This window comes from Schistocerca piceifrons, chromosome 3, assembly GCF_021461385.2.
Source record: "Schistocerca piceifrons isolate TAMUIC-IGC-003096 chromosome 3, iqSchPice1.1, whole genome shotgun sequence".
Taxonomy (NCBI): Eukaryota; Metazoa; Arthropoda; class Insecta; order Orthoptera; family Acrididae; genus Schistocerca; species Schistocerca piceifrons.
The window spans coordinates 885,450,675-885,471,506 of record NC_060140.1 but is presented as its reverse complement, the minus strand read 5'-3'; the positions used below and the strand labels follow the sequence as shown (position 1 = coordinate 885,471,506).

The 20,832-nt window shown below is 43.0% G+C and overlaps 1 protein-coding gene across 1 annotated transcript in view; it reads left to right on the top strand.

Annotated features, from left to right (window-relative positions):
- The first annotated feature begins 10,606 nt into the window (after positions 1–10,606).
- The window catches only part of LOC124789156 (cytochrome P450 6k1-like), an 82,587-nt gene continuing 72,361 nt past the window's right edge, over positions 10,607–20,832 (top strand). The window contains exon 1 of the mRNA XM_047256450.1: positions 10,607–10,809. The gene's annotated coding sequence lies outside the window, so the exon portion shown is untranslated. The remainder of the gene's footprint in view (positions 10,810–20,832) is intronic.

The following is a 20,832-nucleotide window of genomic DNA, read 5'->3' as shown; positions in this document are numbered from 1 at the left end:
GTGGTATTTCCAGGTAATCACGCTGTAATAGCATGCGTTCTCAGAAAAAAGTGGCCCAACTAAAATATTCATATTTCTGTACGTACTACACGAATATGTAATAAAATGGGGGTTCCTATTTAAAAAAACGCAGTTGATATCCTATGGCAGCGTCATCTAGCGGGCCAATCACAGCGCCTTCTGCTTTCCCACTTCAAGCTAGACAAGTTTCGTTCTTTGTAGTTTTTTCGTTTGACGCTTATTTCGTGAGATATTTGGCCCGGTCACGATCAATGGACCACGCTGTATACTGGCGGTCCCGCCTCTCTTGACATCTAGTGATCAGTTACGCTTTAGATAGGGGTGTCCGGATACTTTTGAACAAACAGTGTGTGTGCTTTAGTTTCTCCTGAAATAATGAAATGTGAATTTCTATTTTTCTACTTCTATAACGTTAGTTACATTCTGTAACTCCCCCAGTTTTTAAACAGGCACTAGTGATATTTATCATCTTGCTTTGCAGCTCCTTGTGTTGCCCATGTTTGCAGTTAAAATTGTTGGATGTGAGGTCCGCCAGTTATGAAAAACACCGATTTTTCTCAGTACCCACCACTGTGGGTATTTGTTTTTATTTATTCTGTAATGTGAACATTTTTGTTAAATGATTATTATGAAATTTTGTGAATGTTCGTTTAAACACACAACGAGTAGGCAAACATCTACCGTAGGTGGATCATCACAAATGGTGGCTGCAAGGAACCCCAACTTTCAAGCACGGCCTGGAAAATCTCCTAAAATTGCCACCGGTTATGCATGCAGTCTACAAAAATAAAGCCACTATAGGATATTAGGTGGAAATCACAGGTTAAACCAAAGTTGAACTAAATAATGACCCAGCGCTGCAAAAAGCAAATCTACATAATTGTATAAAGAAGAGTATCCGTTTGTTTGTAATTCGTACAAATCTATAGTTTTATTCAGATTCGGATGAAATTTTGTGCACTTAACCTTGAAGACAAGAGGAAGATCACTGTATACATAAGAGTTTATAGTCTGTGTTAAAACGTATGACTATAAAATGTATAAAGGGGAAAGATTGTTACCAAAAGTCTCTAAAGATTCTTGGGCAATTTACTTCGTATTACTAGACGATGCTTTAATGGACATTGGGGCAGACATAGACTACATTTTTAAACATACAAAATATATAAATATGTACATAAAATATAGAGAGGAGACACGTTGATACCAAACACTCGAGAAGTACTTGACCGATTTACTTCAAGTTCTTGGTCGATTTACTTCAAATTTCTACATCCAGTTCAAACAACGAAGAACACTAATCAAAAATTAAAATCCTAACAAACAAAATATATCTTCGAAAACTGACCGTAATTACTATCGGGAGAATAAATTACAGAGGAAATACCTATCTTACAGATAGTACCATGAGATGTCACTAGATCACAGGGCGAGCGAAAGCTCGAGAATTTGACAGAAACGTGAATCCAGACTCTTATCTATTGATGGTTACCGTTGTCACATATGACACATACCCTAGAAGATACTTTAGTGCGTGTTTCACAGTTAAATCCACTGAGTCATACAAACGCTGAGGTAGGTCGTGGGTACAGGACCAACAAAAATCATTACATCGCTGGTCGATCAAAAGAACTCGAGAATTGCTGAACTGTGACGTAAACTGTTCGAACAATTGGAGACATGCTCAACCACAGCCCTACTTGTAACAGTGAAAACAGAGCTGAAACAATAGAAGACTAATTCTCCATAAACACAATGAAATACTTGTCGCAAAATGTAACAGCATATGGTGCTACTAATCATCTTTTCACACAGGTGGAGACGTATTCTTTGCATTCCATTGACACACAGTTTTTCAAATATGCCTTTCGATTTAAAGCGATTACAATTTCCCGTGCAGCATGCTTTCGCTGTAAGTATCAACAAGGCATAGGGCCACCCACTTTGTGTGGTAATTATTAAACGTCCCGGCAACACTGGGTACTGCAGCTAGTCAACTATAAACCTGATATGGTGAACCACGAGGAAAAGGCGGAAACATTGGAAGCCAACAGATTCTGATACCCGTGTAGTTACGACAAGAGGAATGAGCAGGGACTCTGCGGGTTGTATTTGTGGTAAAAACCGTGAAGAGGCCGCATAACACAACCGCTTGGTACAACTGCTCGACAGAAGATATCGTCGATGCTGCAGCGTCACGCCCAGAGTTTGCTGACTACATGGACCGCCGACCTCCGTCACGAGAAGGCGACTTACAAGGAAAATGAAGAAAAATCCATCGTCCGACCAGGATTCAATATCACGACCTTTCGATCTCCAGATACGCTTTATTGCTAGACCATGTAACACTCCGGTTTATTCTTCTGACTTATCCCGCTCGATCGGGATCTGATTAGCAGCCCAAATAGATATTAATTAATGTGACCGTGTGCCTAATGGGGCTGGCAATCGGATTGGACTGCTACGGAGTTGTTACATTCCATTTTGTCCTTCGCAAATACTGTAATAATGTACTGTTTGGTGGCAAGAAGAACAACAAACACAGCTTCACTAAACAAAACCTATATTCTTGTCAAAAACCACAAGATAAGGAGACAGCCACTGCCTTCGTCAATACACTGTTAATAACGGCTAATCTCAGCACAGGCTTCCTCGCTATTCATAATCGTCACACGCAACATACAATCACTGTATCCAACACTGCAATCCAACACTGCAATCCAAATGATGCCGGCGCGGTAGACGCGTAGTTACAAATATCGGCACAAAAATATCACTGATCACTCTATTAATTATACTTTCTCACTTTCCCGTATAATACTAACACAAAGGGGTTGAACCGTGGCGATGGCCACTCCGTTTGTCGGTAATTTCTACCAATTGCTGGCTTCTGCTCAGCTCTGCCCGCCACGCGGGAACCTACAACTCGCACTGACTTGACTCAACTCTCGCTCTCGCGACCCGATACACTAATCGATAGTTGCCCTGTCGACCTGTGTGAGTGCAAACCTAGTAGTAAGGACCTGCGGACCCCTTACAACCACCAGGCACAACATAAATTCTGGTCACGTTTTGCAGCTCTCTGGAGTTGCGGCGGTTGTTTATCTTAGTGGTTTTCCAGCCAGATACTGCCTTCTCTGTTGCTGTCCAGCTCTTACCTCTCATCTTTGCCACGAGATGTCACTCCAAATGCCAATTAAATGAGGAACGGTAGACAATACACACACTCGTCATTACTTAACGGTAATCAATTATATACATAGTGCTAAATCCGTCTGTCTATCGCTGAAAATCATATCAAAATCCCTAAAGTAGTTCTTGAGGGTAGCGTGAGCATAAAGGCAGAACATCTACATCTACGTGCTTACTGTGCTATTCACAATAAAGTGCCTGGCAGAGGGTTCAATAAACCACCCTCATGCTGTCTCTCTACCGTTCCACTCTCGAACGGCACGCGGGAAAAACTAGCACTCAAATTTATCCGTGAGAGCCCTGATTTCTCTTATTTTATCGTGATGATCATTTCTTCCTATGTAGGTGGGTGCCAACAGAATGTTTTTGCAATCGGAGGAGAAAACTGGTGACTGAAATTTCATGAGAAGATCCCGTCCCAACGAAAAACGCCTTTGTTTTAATGATTGCCACTCCAATTCACGTACCATGTCTGTGACACTATCTCCCCTATTTCGCGATAATACAAAACGAGCTGCGATTCTTTGTACTTTTTCGATGTCATCTGTCAGTCCCACTTGATGCGTATCCCACACCGTACAGCAGTACTCCAGAATAGGGCGGACAAGCGTAGTGTAAGCAGTCTCTTTGGTAGACCTATTGCACCTTCTAAGTGTTCTGCCAATGAATCGCAGTCTTTGGTTTGCTCTACCCAAAGTATTATCTATTTGATCGTTCCAATTTAGGTAATTTGTAATTGTAATCCCTAAGTATTTAGTTGAATTTACATCCCTCAGATCTGTGTGACTTATCGCGTAATAGAAATTTAGCTGATTTCATTTAGTACTCATGTGAATAACTTCACACTTTTCCTTATTCAGGGTCAATTGCCACTTTTCGCACCATACAGATATCTTGTCTAAATCATTTTGCAAGTCGTTTTGATCATCTGAAGACTTTACAAGACGGTAAATGACAGCGTCATCTGCAAACAATCTAAGACGGCTACTCAGATTGTCTCCTATGTCGTTAATACAAATCATGAACAATAGAGGGCCTATAATACTTCCTTGGGGAACTCCGGATGTTACTTCTGTTTTACTCGCTGACTTTCCGTCTGTTACTACGAATTGTGACCTTTCTGACCGGAAAGCAGTGATGGAGGATTATAATTTATACTATGTACAGATAAAAGCACATTAAACGCTAAAATGTCGGCTCAACCACCTATTTACAATGCCGAAAAGACTCAAATTTATGTGTATCGAATGTCAAGTCACTACCATCAAAACTATGATATTATAATATCTAAAACCGATCAAGACTAAATATAATAAGAATAGTAAAATAGTATGGTCATCCCTGTGCAATGATGTCTTCTTAAGATGTACCTCCACATCACTGGAAACTGACAGAACAGACTAAAATGAAATGGCGTCTGCTGACCTGCGTATTGGCAGCGCCATACTAACAACCATCCGTGTGCATGGCCCGTACATCTCCAAGAAAGCCACGCTCTGAAGGCAAAAACTGACTTATGTTTTTATAGATGTGAGTGCTGTCTCATGCCACTCACGATGAGCCATCTGGGACATATTACATGAATAATTCGGGTGAAAGGAATGGAAAGAGTACTGGGTGGGAAAGGGATGGGAAGGAAATAAGGATTTCCGGCTGCACAAGGCACTGCAGCAAAGCAACGGCGAGAGTTGAAAATTTGTGGTAAACTAGTGTAACCTCCCCGTTAAATTTGTTTTGGTATGAAATTTATCCCAACTTTACCTACCATTCTATAAAAGTCTACGTATTACCAAAACTATGTATTCACAAACTGTTATCCAGCTTACACTCGTATGCTAACCTTTGATTAAAAAGAACCTAATTTGAAGTGAACTGTAATGCAGCTTGCCTTCGTATTAAATGCACAACAGAAATAAAGCAATTATCTAGTCCTAATCAAAATTTCCACTTATCTCTCGTCTTGACAACAATGTTGCAGATTTCTCGAAAGCAGGCAGCGACTAAGCTACGTTTCTCTTTCTAAATACATACCAGAACTGTTGTATGAGGTAATGCATAATGATAAACAGTGGGTTGGTGAGAGTAACTATTGTTCCTGAATGATATTCCAAGACAACGATTTTAGATGAAAGTATATAATCAAAAAAAAGATAGTGTAAAAGTTCGCGTGACCTTCCCACACAACGTTTTTGTGAACAATACTATGCTTAACAAAGTGAACAGTGATTTAAAAAGAATACATTGTTAACAGATAATTTCTATAAAAAAACAAGTAACTTAATCAGTTAATATGTTATTAATATGTTACTGCATGCCTCAGGGAAGCGAAGCGGAGGAGGAGGGGGGGGGGGGGATGTATTTCTCTCAGCTCTGAGAAAGTTAACTGAGTGACAGTAATCAAAAATGGTTCAAATGGCTCTGAGCACTATGGGACTCAACTGCTGTGGTCATAAGTCCCCTAGAACTTAGAACTACTTAAACCTAACTATCCTAAGGACATCACACACATCCATGCCCGAGGCAGGATTCGAACCTGCGACCGTAGCGGTCGTGCGGTTCCAGACTGAAGCGCCTTTAACCGCGCGGCCACTCTGGCCGGCTAACAGTAATCATTCCGACAAATTAGATAGGCAGTGCTGCAGTCTTACCTCGTACTTCGTCTCTTTAAAATCAGTCACATTACTCAAAATATAGTTTCCATTCGCTTTCGTTGTATATATCATATTCATCCTTGCTCATTTCTTCAACTAACAGATACAATCACAAGTCCACACAGCTGCTACTAAATACGTCCATCACCTACCACAGTACAACTAATAAAGAATCACACTGCTCAGACGCAAAGACTATGCCACAGCAAGACAAAAGATTGTTTAACAGTAACATCACTTGCTCTGTCTCTAATGTGCACATCGGTGACATGCAAAAACCAAATGACATGACCACCTTACACTATGACTCGAAACCAGATGCTCCGCTTCTTTAGAAAGGTTGTCTTAACCACTTCGGTCATCCAGACACGCTTTCCATCAGATCCAAATACCGAGCTACCCGGCGCGCCGCACCACAACGACCCTCGCCCGTTAAACCCCTACTCACCGATTTCTGATTCCCTTAGGAGTTCGGAAGTTGGTGGTGCATCAGCTGTGAAACTTTTTCATCAAAGAGCACAGTATGTTACATTGAGGCGAGAAACGTCATGGGATAGCGCTATGCACATATACAGATGACGGTAATATCGTGTACGCAAGGCACAAAAGGACAGAGCATTGTCGGAGTTGTCATTTGCACTCACATCTTTCATGGGGAAAGGTTCCTGACGTGATGATGGTCGCACGTGGATAATTAACAGACTTTGAACAAGAATGGTAGTTGGGGCTAGACGAGTTGGACATTCCATTTCGGAAATCGTTAGGGAATTAAACATTCCAAGATCTACAGTGTCAAGACATGCTGAGAATATCAAATTTCAGACATTATCTCTCAGCACGGACAACGCGGTGACCGACGGCCTTCGATTAACGACCGAAAGCAGCAGCGTTTAAGTAGAGTTGTCAGTGCTAACAGACAAGCAACATTGAATGAAATAATGTGGAGCATACGACGAACGTATCTGTTCGGAGAGTACGGCGAAATCTGGCGTTGACGGGAAAGGGCAGCAGACGACCGATTCGGGTGCCGTCGCTAATAGCACGACGTCGCCTGCAGCGCATCTCCTGGCCTCGTGACCATATCGGTTGGACCCTACATGGAAAACCGTGGCCTGGTCACATGAGTCCTGATTTCAGCTGGTAAGGGCAGACGATAAGATTGGAATGAGGCGCAGACCCACGAAGCTATGGACGCAAGATGTCAACAAGACACTGTGCAAGCTGGTGATTGCTCCATATGATGTGAGTTATGTTTACATGCAATAGACTGTGTCCCCTGGTCCAACTGAAACGATCATTGGCTGGAAATGGCTATGTTCGGCGACATCGAGACCATTTGCAGCCATCCATTTCCTTTATGTTCCCAAACAAACATGAAATTTTTATGGATGACAGTGCGTCATGTCACCGAACCACAGTTGTTCGCGATTTGTTTGAGGAACATTCTCAACAACTGAAGAGAATAATTTGCCCATTCAGATCGTCAGACATGATTCTATCGACCATTTATGGGACATAATCGGGAGGTCAGTTCGTGCACAAAATTCTGCATTGGCAACATTTTCGCCATTATTGACGGCTATAGAGGCAGCGTGGCTTAATATTTCTGCAGGGAACATACAACGACTTGTTGAATCCATGTCACGTATAATTGCTGCATTACTCCAGGCAAATGTTGGACTGGCACGATATTAAGAGACAACCCATCAAGAACATTTTAAATCAAAGGGAAATGCTTGCGAATACGCTCAGCGCTCTTAGACTCGCAGCATTACTAGTATTCTGAAAATTACCAATGTTAATAGCAAGCTGGAATGCAGCGGACGCATTTCTGCGAGAACTAAAATGCAGAGAACTGAGTTGATTTGTTACAGAGAGAGTCTTTGTCAAATCAAGGCCATGGCGAAAATTTTTATCTCAGGGAAGTTTAAGTCATTAATACTAACGAATCACTGTTAGATTTATTCGAATTTATGTTGGGATTGTCTGAAGAATAAAACTGATTTATATCCAAAAAGGAACGTGTTGATGATTTTTTTTATCTAAACCTTAATTCCTTTTTACGAAGCACTGCGATGTCCTATAGATCGCCCGGATTAATGCAAATTGGATTGGTAGCATGCACCTGCAGACATGGTCAATTTTATTTGGAAGAAGACTGTTGTTCTTTTCTGAGTGGATTAATGAACTCTTCTTGAGGACCTAGAATCCAATTTTCATTAACTACGCTATCATACCAATCGACGGATTCCGGGAGATTCATAGCGAGAGATTAATGACTGTAACGAGGTTTCAGCTTTTGCCGAAAAGTTGCAGTTCCATCGACGAATCAACTAGATTCTCCAGCAAGCTGTATATCCACTGTATTATTCAAACTAGAGCAGAGAATTTTACCCGTTCAGGATACTAAACTCAAGAAGAAAAAATTACTACGGCAACTACAAGCATTCTGAATGTTCCAAGGCTTCTTACGTCCCTGAATACAGTTGAATCCTTATGCAGAGAACTTCAAGTATGAGTCTATATCTGGCAGTTAATACTTTTCGTGAGATTGTTGTCGATCAGTATAAAGTTATTTCAAGTTAGCGTCCATTTCTTTACTTTCATTCCTTTTGACAGGGTGGTGTAGGTCGTATAATTAATGAAGGACACCAGCTGAACTGGAAAGAAAACAAAATTTAGGACACAACTTGACTATAAGAAGGGGTCTGTTGAAATGACACATCCTGAAGCATCAATGAATAGTTTGCTGAGAGAGGGAGGTGTAGGGGGAAAATCCTAGATGCGACCAAGGTTTCACTACAGCTAGAATGTTGAAATGAATGTAAGTTGTCTGCGCAGCGGTTCTAGATGCTTCAGTCCGGAACCGCGCTGCTGCTGTGGCCGCAAGTTCGAATCCTGCCTCGGGCATGGATGTGTGTGATGCCCTTAGGTTAGTTAGGTTTAAGTAGTTCTAAGTCTAGGGGACTGATGACCTCAGATGTTAAGTCCCATAGTGCTCAAAGCCATTTTTTTGTCTGTGCATAGGCTTCGACTGTCGTAGTTTGCTAGTAAATACACTCCTGGAAATTGAAATAAGAACACCGTGAATTCATTGTCCCAGGAAGGGGAAACTTTATTGACACATTCCTGGGGTCAGATACATCACATGATCACACTGACAGAACCACAGGCACATAGACACAGGCAACAGAGCATGCACAATGTCGGCACTAGTACAGTGTATATCCACCTTTCGCAGCAATGCAGGCTGCTATTCTCCCATGGAGACAATCGTAGAGATGCTGGATGTAGTCCTGTAGAACGGCTTGCCATGCCATTTCCACCTGGCGCCTCAGTTGGACCAGCGTTCGTGCTGGACGTGCAGACCGCGTGAGACGACGCTTCATCCAGTCCCAAACATGCTCAATGGGGGACAGATCCGGAGATCTTGCTGGCCAGGGTAGTTGACTTACACCTTCTAGAGCACGTTGGGTGGCACGGGATACATGCGGACGTGCATTGTCCTGTTGGAACAGCAAGTTCCCTTGCCGGTCTAGGAATGGTAGAACGATGGGTTCGATGACGGTTTGGATGTACCGTGCACTATTCAGTGTCCCCACGACGATCACCAGTGGTGTACAGCCAGTGTAGGAGATCGCTCCCCACACCATGATGCCGGGTGTTGGCCCTGTGTGCCTCGGTCGTATGCAGTCCTGATTGTGGCGCTCACCTGCACGGCGCCAAACACGCATACGACCATCATTGGCACCAAGGCAGAAGCGACTCTCATCGCTGAAGACGACACGTCTCCATTCGTCCCTCCATTCACGCCTGTCGCGACACCACTGGAGGCGGGCTGCACGATGTTGGGGCGTGAGCGGAAGACGGCCTAACGGTGTGCGGGACCGTAGCCCAGCTTCATGGAGACGGTTGCGAATGGTCCTCGCCGATACCCCAGGAGCAACAGTGTCCCTAATTTGCTGGGAAGTGGCGGTGCGGTCCCCTACGGCACTGCGTAGGATCCTACGGTCTTGGCGTGCATCCGTGCGTCGCTGCGGTCCGGTCCCAGGTCGACGGGCACGTGCACCTTCCGCCGACCACTGGCGACAACATCGATGTACTGTGGAGACCTCACGCCCCACGTGTTGAGCAATTCGGCGGTACGTCCACCCGGCCTCCCGCATGCCCACTATACGCCCTCGCTCAAAGTCAGTCAACTGCACATACGGTTCACGTCCACGCTGTCGCGGGATGCTACCAGTGTTAAAGACTGCGATGGAGCTCCGTATGCCACGGCAAACTGGCTGACACTGACGGCGGCGGTGCACAAATGCTGCGCAGCTAGCGCCATTCGACGGCCAACACCGCGGTTCCTGGTGTGTCCGCTGTGCCGTGCGTGTGATCATTGCTTGTACAGCCCTCTCGCAGTGTCCGGAGCAAGTATGGTGGGTCTGACACACCGGTGTCAATGTGTTCTTTTTTCCATTTCCAGGAGTGTAGTTTTTCTGAGTCTGGTTCCGTGTCATGTTTGAAAGTAACTGTCAGTGAATAAAACCGATATTTTGGCCAGATCTGCAGTCGAGGAGTCTTCCACTGGATAGAACTGCATCATGTCAGACTCCAAGCTGAAGGCAGTAATAGTAATGACGCAACGAAATGTGAGATAATGCGTTTACCGCAGATTCTCCTTGTTGACCAGAGATGAGTTGTGTAGGAAGCTGACCTGGGTGTGCCGCCTTTATCTCAGTGTGCGTCTGACGTGCCACACAGCCTGCGACGCGTCCTGAGAGGCTTAAATACGGCGTCGTAGCGACGCGGCTGCAGTTTCACCGTACACCGGCTCCTGATAGCTCCGGAAGCAGTTCGGGTCCTGACGAGTGCAGCCTACTAGCTACCTGTGGTAGAAGCTGCTTTCCTTCTGGCTTTGCGTAGGGGCAAACACCGAGGAACCTTGGCGTTACAGGTCAGCAGTTTCTTTTACTGTCCTTCACGCTTTATTTCAGTATGTTACTTGTGTCGCCTGTGCTGCCATTTTCATTCTGTTTACACCTTATTTTCATTAGTCTACTGACTGGTTTGATACAGCTTGCCATTATTTTCTCTCCTTGGCAAACCTCAATTATTTGTTGTACATTAATTTCTGGCATTTGCTACATTTGTTTTCCATCTTCGAGTACCCCTTGTAATGTGGTAGCTATTCCCGAATGTCTCAAAACATATCCCATCATCCTCTTCCTTCTCAAAGTTTATTTTCCACATATATTCCGTTCCTCGTCAACTCCTCATTTTCCATCTTATTTTTCAGCACCCTTCTGCAACATCTCACCTCAAACGCCTTATCTACATCTGTATCTACATACACACTCCACAAGCCACCGTACGGTGCTTGGCGGAGGGTACCCTTTACTTTAATTTCTCGTATCTTATCTTCGTGGTCCTTACGCGAAATATATGTTGCTGTAGGGTCGCTCTCCAGGCAGCTTCAAATACCTGTGCTCTATATTTTCTCAGTAGGGTTCCTCGAAAAGAACGTTGCCTTCGTTCCAGGGATTTCCATCTGGGATCCCAAAGCATCTCTGTAACACTTGCGTGTTGTTCTAACCCACGGCGTGTTATTCGGACCTAACGCTAACAAATCTAGCAGCCCGCCTCTGAATTGCTTCGACCTGGCGTGGAGTCCAAACACTCAAGCAGCACCCAAGAATAGGTCGCACAAGCACCTTACATGCGGTCTCCTTTACAGATGAACTACACTTTTCTAAAATTCTCCCAATAAACCGTAATCGGCCACTCGCCTTCGTATCACAATTCTCACATCCATCTTCTTCGTTTCAAGTACTATAACTAAGATGCAAGATTGTTAAAATTTGCCGTATTACTGGCGGAGACCATCAGTGATTTATTATTTTTAGTGGCATAACAATAAGACCATCAGCCGTATTTACTGGCTCGTTTATATTGACCCGGTTTTAGTAATACAATACACCATCTTCGAGCCCGTCTATGATTCTGGATGATCACGGTGATATCGGAACTCATCACCATACTTTCTGTAGAAAGTCCAGAAGACATCGCCGTCCGCAAAATTCCATATAACTTGTTTTCGTCAGTGGTGTGTATGGCGGCAGCACATCACCTCAATAACTGAGAACCGTAAATGCCCAAGGAAAACCGTCACCGATTTTGAAATTGTTACATATACGCATGTACCTGACATTTGTTGAACTTATGCCGAACCAGCTTTATCTATACATGAACATTCACGAAAATCTGTCTCACCGAATTCTCGGATATTCATTTCTATATGGGCCCATGGCACAAAGCATAATTTTGTAGCTCTGCAGTGCTCCATTGTTATCTGGGATTTGCAACATAGTTTAGTGTCCACATCGTGTACGATGTCCATACTTTACAATGTATCGTCAGTTTAATCTGTTCCTCAAGCCACAGAACGACCTTCATGAAAATTATTGTAACGAAGACTGTGAACTCTTGATATAGGTTATAATTGCATGTCTGGTCCATTTTTTGGTTCTTTTTTATGTTCTAATTCTAGCTTCACATTAATTACAAGCTTTACAACCACACTATATACGGAAATTTTGTGAATTAACGTTGATAATAAATATATTCTTAAATATTAGTTACTTTTTCATAACATAATGCGGATACATTATTTTTTCATAGGAATTATAGCATGTTAAGACTTGATTAAAAACAGTTCAGATCTACGACACTGGCGTTTGGTCTACAAATTTGATTTTCATTGACGACAATTTTTAATCATTGTGCCTATTATCCTGTTTTAGAAGTATGAGGATGGTCTGCTGTTTCACTGGAAGTCGGAGTTTCACTAAAATGACGTACAGTTATTGTGCAAAATCATGGTTCTCCAGACGTAATGAAAAGCTTTATATGCGTTGGTTCAAATGGCTCTGAGCACTATGCGACTTAACTTCTGAGGTCATCAGTCGCCTAGAACTTAGAACTAATTAAACCTAACTAACCTAAGGACATCACACATATCCATGCCCGAGGCAGGATTCGAACCTGCGACCGTAGCGGTCACGCGGTTCCAGACTGAAGCGCCTTTAACCGCACGGCCACACCGGCCGGCTTTATATGCGTTGCCACATCATAGTATTGCAAATTCAGATTTAGGTTCCATGAAGTTTTCCTAAATCATGTGAAGTAAGAGTCCTCATTCTGAGCCAGTGTTCCTTCATTGATGACTTCGACGTTGAGGTGAAGTTCAACCGTAATTAATCCTCAATCCCTCTTTCCGTCCCACGTTACAAACCAACGACGTAACCATTCAAGATCGCAGTAGATGTTCTCTTACTGTGAAAGAACCTAGTAAACAAGATGATAGAGGGTACAGTTCCGTATTCCGCCAGACCGCTCGTTACATAAAACGCACTGGAAGCAATAGCGTTACTGAGGAATTAAATTATTGACTCCTTGGGCTCATAGTTGACGAGAGAAGGATGATTCAGTTGGCTTTGTTTTTAAACTCTAATAACAGCCGTGTTTGGAGGCTACATTATAGGAATTCAGATTTGCCTACCAAGCAAAGTTTATAAATGACATAATCACCGTGTTATGTGATGTTCAAAAGTGTAATTTGCGAGAGCAGTTCCCTATGCAGATGACAAGCTACAATTATACAATAATGTAAAGAGAGTTCAGCAGAACCCAATAGTCCAGAAAATAAGAACTGAGTAAAGGTACCCAGTGACAGTGGTACAAAAGTGCTGAAATCCCTTCGGGCATTTGTAAGTAACAGCTGTTTGCTTAACGGGTAGCCTGAATTCCTATAAACGGATCAGTCAGATTCGTCATTATTTTTGTTAACTGCGCACATCTAGTCATGACAGACGTCTTCCAACTTCGTTAAGGAATTATTTAACAGGATTTAGTACATTTTCAATAACGAAATAGGCTCCTGAGACTGTAGGTGACGCTCCAGTTCCTATTTTAGTTCACAAATTGGCCATATTCACAGCAGGTGCATATCTGGAATGCTGAAATGACATTGACTACCTTGAACAACTATAGCTGTTTAGCGCGACGGAACTATATTAACAGCCATGCATAATATCCCAACTGATAAATCTGTGAAAAGAATATGGAGGCAAAACATAAAGTTCTCTGAAGCTGAGACACATATTTTTTTGAGGAGCGATCTGTTTCTTCTGAGAAGAATACAGAGATACTATAAATGATACATTCGTTTTCAAAGCTGTTTATTTTCCAAAGTATTACGTTTACAGATACACTATGTGATCAAAAGTATCCGAACACCTGGCTCAAAATTACTTACAAGTTCGTGGCGCCCTCCATCGGTAATGCTTGAATTCAAGATGGTGTTGGCCCACCATTAGCCTTGATGACAACTTCCACTCTCGCAGGCATACGTTCAATCAAGTGCTGGAAGGTTTCTTGGGGAATGGCAGCCCATTGTTCAGGGAATGCTGCACTGAGGAGAGGTGTCGATGATGGTCGGTGAGGCCTGGTACGAAGTCGGCGTTCCAAAACATTCAGATCGGATCTCTGTTCAGGCCAGTCGATTACAGGGACGTTATTGTCGCATAACCACTCCGCCACAGTTCGTGCATTACGAACAGGTGCTCGATCGTGTTGAAAGATGCAATCGCCATCCCCGAATTCCTCTTCAACAGTGGGAAGCAAAAAGGTGCTTGAAACATCACTTTAGGCCTGTGCTGTGATAGTGGCATGAAAAACAAGGGGTGCAAGCCCCCTCCATGAAAAACACTACCACACCATAACACCACCGCCTCCGAATTTTACTGTTGGCATTATACACGCTGGCAGATGGCGTTCACCGGGCATTCACCGTATCCACACCCTGCCATCGGATCGCCACATTGTGTACCGTGATTCGTCACTCCACACAACGTTCTTCCACTGTTTAATCGTCGAATGTTTACTCTCCTTACACCAAGCTAGATGTCGTTTGGCATTTACCGGCGTGATGTGTGGCTTATGAGCAGCCACACGACTTTAACATTCAAGTTTTCTCGCCTCTCGTCTAGCTGTCATAGTACTTGCAGTGGGTTTTGACGCAGTTTGGAATTCCTGTGTGGTGGTCTGGACAGATGTCTGCCTGTAACACATAACAACCCTCCTCAACTGTTGACTCTTTATGTCAGTCAACAAACGAGGTCGGCCTGTACGCTTTTGTGCTGTGCGTGTCTTTTCACGTTTCCATTTCACTATCACATCGGAAACAGTGAACCTAGGGATGTTTAGGAGTGTGGAAATCTCACGTACAGACGTATGACACAAGTGACACCCAATCGTCTGACCACGTTCGAAGCCTGTGACATCCGCAAAGTGCCCCATTCTGCTCTCTCACGATATGTAATGACTTTTGAGGTCCCTGATATGGGGTACCTGGCAGTAGGTGGCAGCACAATGCACCTAATATGAAAAACGTATGTTTTTGGGGGTATCCGGATACTTTTGATAACATAGTATATGACTGATGCATGAATAGAACCGTAAACTTACTGAGTCTGTATTGTGCCCACTATTTGGCGTTACGATGTAATGGCTTTAAAAAATGGCATCAGAGCAAGAAAAAAGCTTTTGTGTGTTGAAAATATGAGATGTTTAACTGTTACAACAGAGCAGTTTACTTTCACGAGGAATTATGGAAAAACGCCATATAAACAGAGCGCTTTGTGTTCGTATCGACAGTTTAGGGGAACTGTTGTCTCTATAAACATATGGGGCACGGAACATCATCGTGAAACTGTGGCACATGAACGAGAATCGGCCGAAGGTTGATGTTTGCTGTGAAATGTCACAAACGAAGCTGTATGAGCCGATTTTCAATCAGAAGACTGTGACAGATACCTCTTATCTTGATATGCTGCAGTTGTGGCTGTTTACACAACCGGCTGCTGAATACGAGAATTTCAAAAAATGGCTCTGAGCACTGTGGGACTCAACTTCTGAGGTCATTAGTCCCCTAGAACTTAGAACTAACTGAACCTAACTAACCTAAGGACATGAGCTATGGAAAGGACTTGCCTATTTCTTGGACGAGTGTCGTGTGAGTTGAGGGGCACTCATAGACAATTTGTGAAGTCCAAAATGCAGACACGGTGAGTTCTATTAATGCATCGATCATATCTGCACATGTAATAGTTGGGAAAATATGTAGCTATGAAAATGTATGAATCATTTATAATAGCTCTGAATCTGTGCACCTAAACAGCAGCATCTCCGGCACTGAAATAAACATTTTACACGACACATTTTAAACACATTAGCAGTAAAAAGAGTTTAACACATTATATGTAATTATTGTGAGATAGACCGATTCGGCGTATGTTTTTTTATCGCTCATATCATTTTCGGCTTTCCCTTCCACTCCTGATAAAGACAGTGCTTGAAGTTTTTAGATCGCTGTAGATAAGTAAAGCGTGCTTGTCGTACGAGGACAACACGAAAAAAATATCCAGTGCCAGTTACTTTCTAACTTTTATTTGGCTATCGTTAAACAGAACGATGTGTTTCCCTGTTTCAGCAATGCGTATCACGAATCTTCAATGGGTTCCTCGCAGTGCCTTTGAAATTACGGATAATTACTTATAGACACCCGTGGCCGAACGTAAAAACATCCTCGCACTCATAGAAAGGGGTAGTAGCAGTGCGAGCTCTTTCGGACTCCGCAACGAGGTCGCACGGTTCGCTTGCGGCAATGGTCGGTGGCTGTCGTGTTTATATTCCACCCAGCCGAAGTTCGTGGCCAACTGTACGCTTCGTATCCTCCTGTAAAGTGTTTTGTGGTTATGCAAGCGTTCGCCCGAAAGTCCTATCTTTCTTTCGGTTTTCCTTACGGTCAGGGAAAATCCAAGATTGCAAGTACAGACAGTTGGTTGGTAGAGATGATCAATTTATGAGAGCGATGACGAGACATTTCATCTACAGTACGATTATTTTTATTTATTTATTTATTGTAGATTCTGCTTTTAGCAATGAAATTTGCCCAAGATCTTTTGACACACAGAGAGTACGGATTCAGAAAGTATCGTTCTTGCAAAACACAACTACCGCTTTATTCACACGATGTAATGAGTGCTGTGAACAAAGGAACTAAAATTGATTCCATATTTCTAGTTTTCCAGAAGGCTTTTGAATGGAGTATTATTTCAGTTCTGTGAATGTATTCGTGATTTCCCCCATTCATAGTAAGTGACGAAAAAACATCGAATTAGTAATGTAGGGCAGCTCGTTTTGTGTAATCGCGAAATAGTGGAGAAAGTGGCACGGATCTGATAGGCGAGATGGAATAGCAATCATTAAAACAAGACGTATTTCGTTGCGGCGAGATCTTTTCACGAAATTTAAATCGCCATCTTTCTCCACCGAATGCGAAAACATTTTTTTGCCGCCCTCCTGGATATAAAAAGTTATCATCGCAATAAAATAAGAGAAATCGGAATTCGCACGAAAAGGTGTTTGTTTCTCCTGCGCATTCTTCGAGAGTGGAACGGTAGAGAAATAGTCTGGAGATCGTTCAATGAACCCTCTGCCAAGCACTTAAGTGTGAATTACAGACAACTTTTGTAGACAATGATGTAGATGTAGATAAAAATTTATATTTAAATTGGGCATGTAAGACTCTCTCATAGTTTCTGGTTTCTTTTTGAACACCAGAGCATGCAGCGGAATAATTTATAACCAAGGTATATCTAGCTATAGTGCCTCGAAAAGAGCTATAATGACGAGGAAAATCAACGACCCACGTTTACGATGAGCTGCTGCAACATCCACCTCACATAAAAGTCCCCAAGTTCCCGTCCGACTTGTGGGGCGGCGGGTAAAATATATATAACTTTTACTTGTTAGTTTATGTAGTTAGTGTTTGCAGTTCGCCGTCTTTCTCACTCGAGCCTGGCAACTATTTTTGCCGTCAGCCAGAAAGCGATGGAGAACATGCTGACAATAGTTCCCAGTCTGCACGTCCACATTCTTGTCCAACCAACTGAAAGAAATGTTTCTATTCTCTTTCTGCTTAGCGGGATCAGGGCTATGATAATAAATGAGGGTATATGGTCCAAATGGTTCTGAGCACTATGGGACTTAACATCTGTGGTCAACAGTCCCCTAGAACTTAGAACTACTTAAACCCAACTAACCCAAGGACACCACACACATCCATGCCCGAGGCAGGACTCGAACCTGCGACCGTAGCAGTCCCGCGGTTCCGGACTGAGCGCCTGAACCGCTAGACCACCGCGGCCGGCTAAATGAGGGTATAAAGTTCCAGTTCATACACATATTTAGTAAAGTATCTCACGCACAACATTTTGAAAGCCAAAATGTTCAACTAACAGTAAGTCTTTATATCCTAAACAGCATTGTTATCACTTCAGAGGCGACCTCTACAGTACGTTCCCACCAAATTCTCTTTCGTCCTGACTACTAATACTCGAATAAATGTTCGAAATAAACACTCGCCACACAAGTGGAAGTAATAGCCACCACTTGCCACGCCAATTTGTAGAATTCACGGACGGCGCACTAACAGAGTGCACTATCAGTTAGTACAGAAAATATGCGTTTTGTCACAGTCCTTCTCTGACGTCATCCAAGGCAAAGCGCAATCCGGCGTTTGACAGACGCGGATCTTACAGTGGCTGAGTCCGAAGTGAACTTCTTCCTTTCTTTTTTTGTCTTCCTTTATTACATTTCGATTCCCCCCCCCCCCCCTCCGCGGAGGGGGCGGCGGGGGGGGGGGGCGGGCTGACAGCAGCGTAATAGGTCGCTCTACAGCCTACAGAAAAGTTGAAAAACATAATGAGAATATAAACAAAACAATAAAAACAGGTGATAAAACAGTGGCATTGTAAGAAACTATAAACTGTCGGTATGTTGTGGAATTTAAAATATAAAAACACGTCGTTGGCGCTGCGGACGAAGACACACAGTAAGTAGACAGGTACAATTAAAAAAACACGGCGACAGCCTGGTTTCTTTTCGCACGAGATAAAAAACACAACTAGCAACAGTATGGTGGTTGTTCGCAACATTGACAGGGAACACACAGCGCTGAACATTCACTATAGAGGTGACACAGCACTATAGAGGTGACACGGCTGCAGATGGGGGCAGGGCGGAAGACACGGGAGGGGGGAGGGGAGAGAAAGGAGTCAGAGAGAGGGTAGATGGGGAAAAACAGGATAGAAAGGGGGGTAGAGAGAGCCCGGGAAAAGGACACAGGGAGGGAGGGGGAGGTGAGGATCAGAGTTGATAGGAGGGATAAATGGAAGGAGAGAGGGCATCATCTGGGAGGGGGAATTGATGGAAGGAGTTGAAGGTTGTAGAGCTGTAGAGGTGGACCTCTTCCTGCCTCTCGGACTGTACTTATATATGTGCCGCAGCAGACGGCCAAGGGAACATCTGCTGTCATCTGCCTTATGCACACAGCAGCAGTCCCTGAAAGACCGCTTTCTCGGACACATAATCTGTAATATCAAAGTTATGAATTAATTTAGGATCTTCTTAATTGTCACCTGCATTCAGGTAAGTTGGTAGAAACAAAAGAAAAAGTTTCAGCTCGTTTGAATAAAAAATTTGCCTTCTAGAATTTATAGAGTGGGACTGACAGTAGATCATTACCTCTGAATTCTAACTTTAAAAGCCCTTGTATTGGTTGTTATTAATATTTCGGTTCTAAAATTTGTTGTAGCTCTACTACTTAATAAGTTTTCTAGCATTAAAATTACAGGTACTTAATCTACTACAAATGGGTCTGTTTCAGTTACAAATTTGGTTTTCATTAAATTACTCGAAAACTATTAGAGGTAGCTTAACGTGGTCTCTTAGTTTCTTATTTTATTTTGAACTGAAGCATCATACATATTTTTACATTTCTAAGTCTAATATTTAGCGCCTTCACTTTTTCTTAAAAATGTGGATTCTGAAGATAATTTTTATTCTATCCTATTGAAACTTGCACCATTTATTTCTGACATGCATCGGAACATTATGACCAAATTCTGGCTTTCTGTCTTTATTATTTAGCGCCACTTATTTTTTCTTAAAACGGTATTTTTTATGAAAACTATTGATTTAATTACTTTAAGACTTGACATTTAAAATGTTATTACATTAAAGTATATGTTAACAAAGTGTGATAAAGAAATTTTGACTTTTAATTTTATAATTAATTACTGTGCAATATTTGCGCGCTACGCGCAGACGCATTAAGGTGACGTGGCGCTACTAGCAATAAACTGGGGTAAGTCCCGGCACACCCGCCCGCCTCTGTTACGCTTCAGACTGATCGCTGACCAGGGAAAACGTGCTTCACGCGGAGCTGCCATCTTCCGTGCGCTCCGTCTGGTACGATGCAGTTACGGAAACGATCTCGAAAAAGTGGAAAATATACAAGATCAATCACACGCCTGGCTCACTCTGCGACTACTGCCACGTTAATGAGTCAACGGCATTTAGGATTCCGTCGTCGCATGGAACTGGAGAAGGAAGGGACTGGTGCCATGAACCGCACGGCACCGTTTATCATTGAAATAGCGTGCATTTTAAAGCAGAGTTTTCGATATTTCATGAAATGAAAAAAATCTAAAAGGCAGAATGAAAGTAAAGAAACACGAAGAAGCAGCACTGCACTTTGACTAAAACATGAAGTAACTGCTCTAGTGGAAACATATTTGGGTGACAGAAACATTAGATGTAGGATATCCGTATAGGTTTAGAGGTCCGTTGGACTGTAACTGTAGAGATGAGAGTTTTTTTGGGTGGATTGAGGGGAGGCCAGCCGTAGGCGGCCGAACGGTTCTAGGCGCTTCAATCTGGAACCGCGCGACCGCTACGGTCGCAGGTTCGAATCCTGTCTCGAGTATGGATGTGTGTGATGTCGTTAGGTTAGTTCAGTTTGAGTAGTTCTTAGTTCTAGGGGACTGATGACCTAAGATGTTAAGTCCCATAG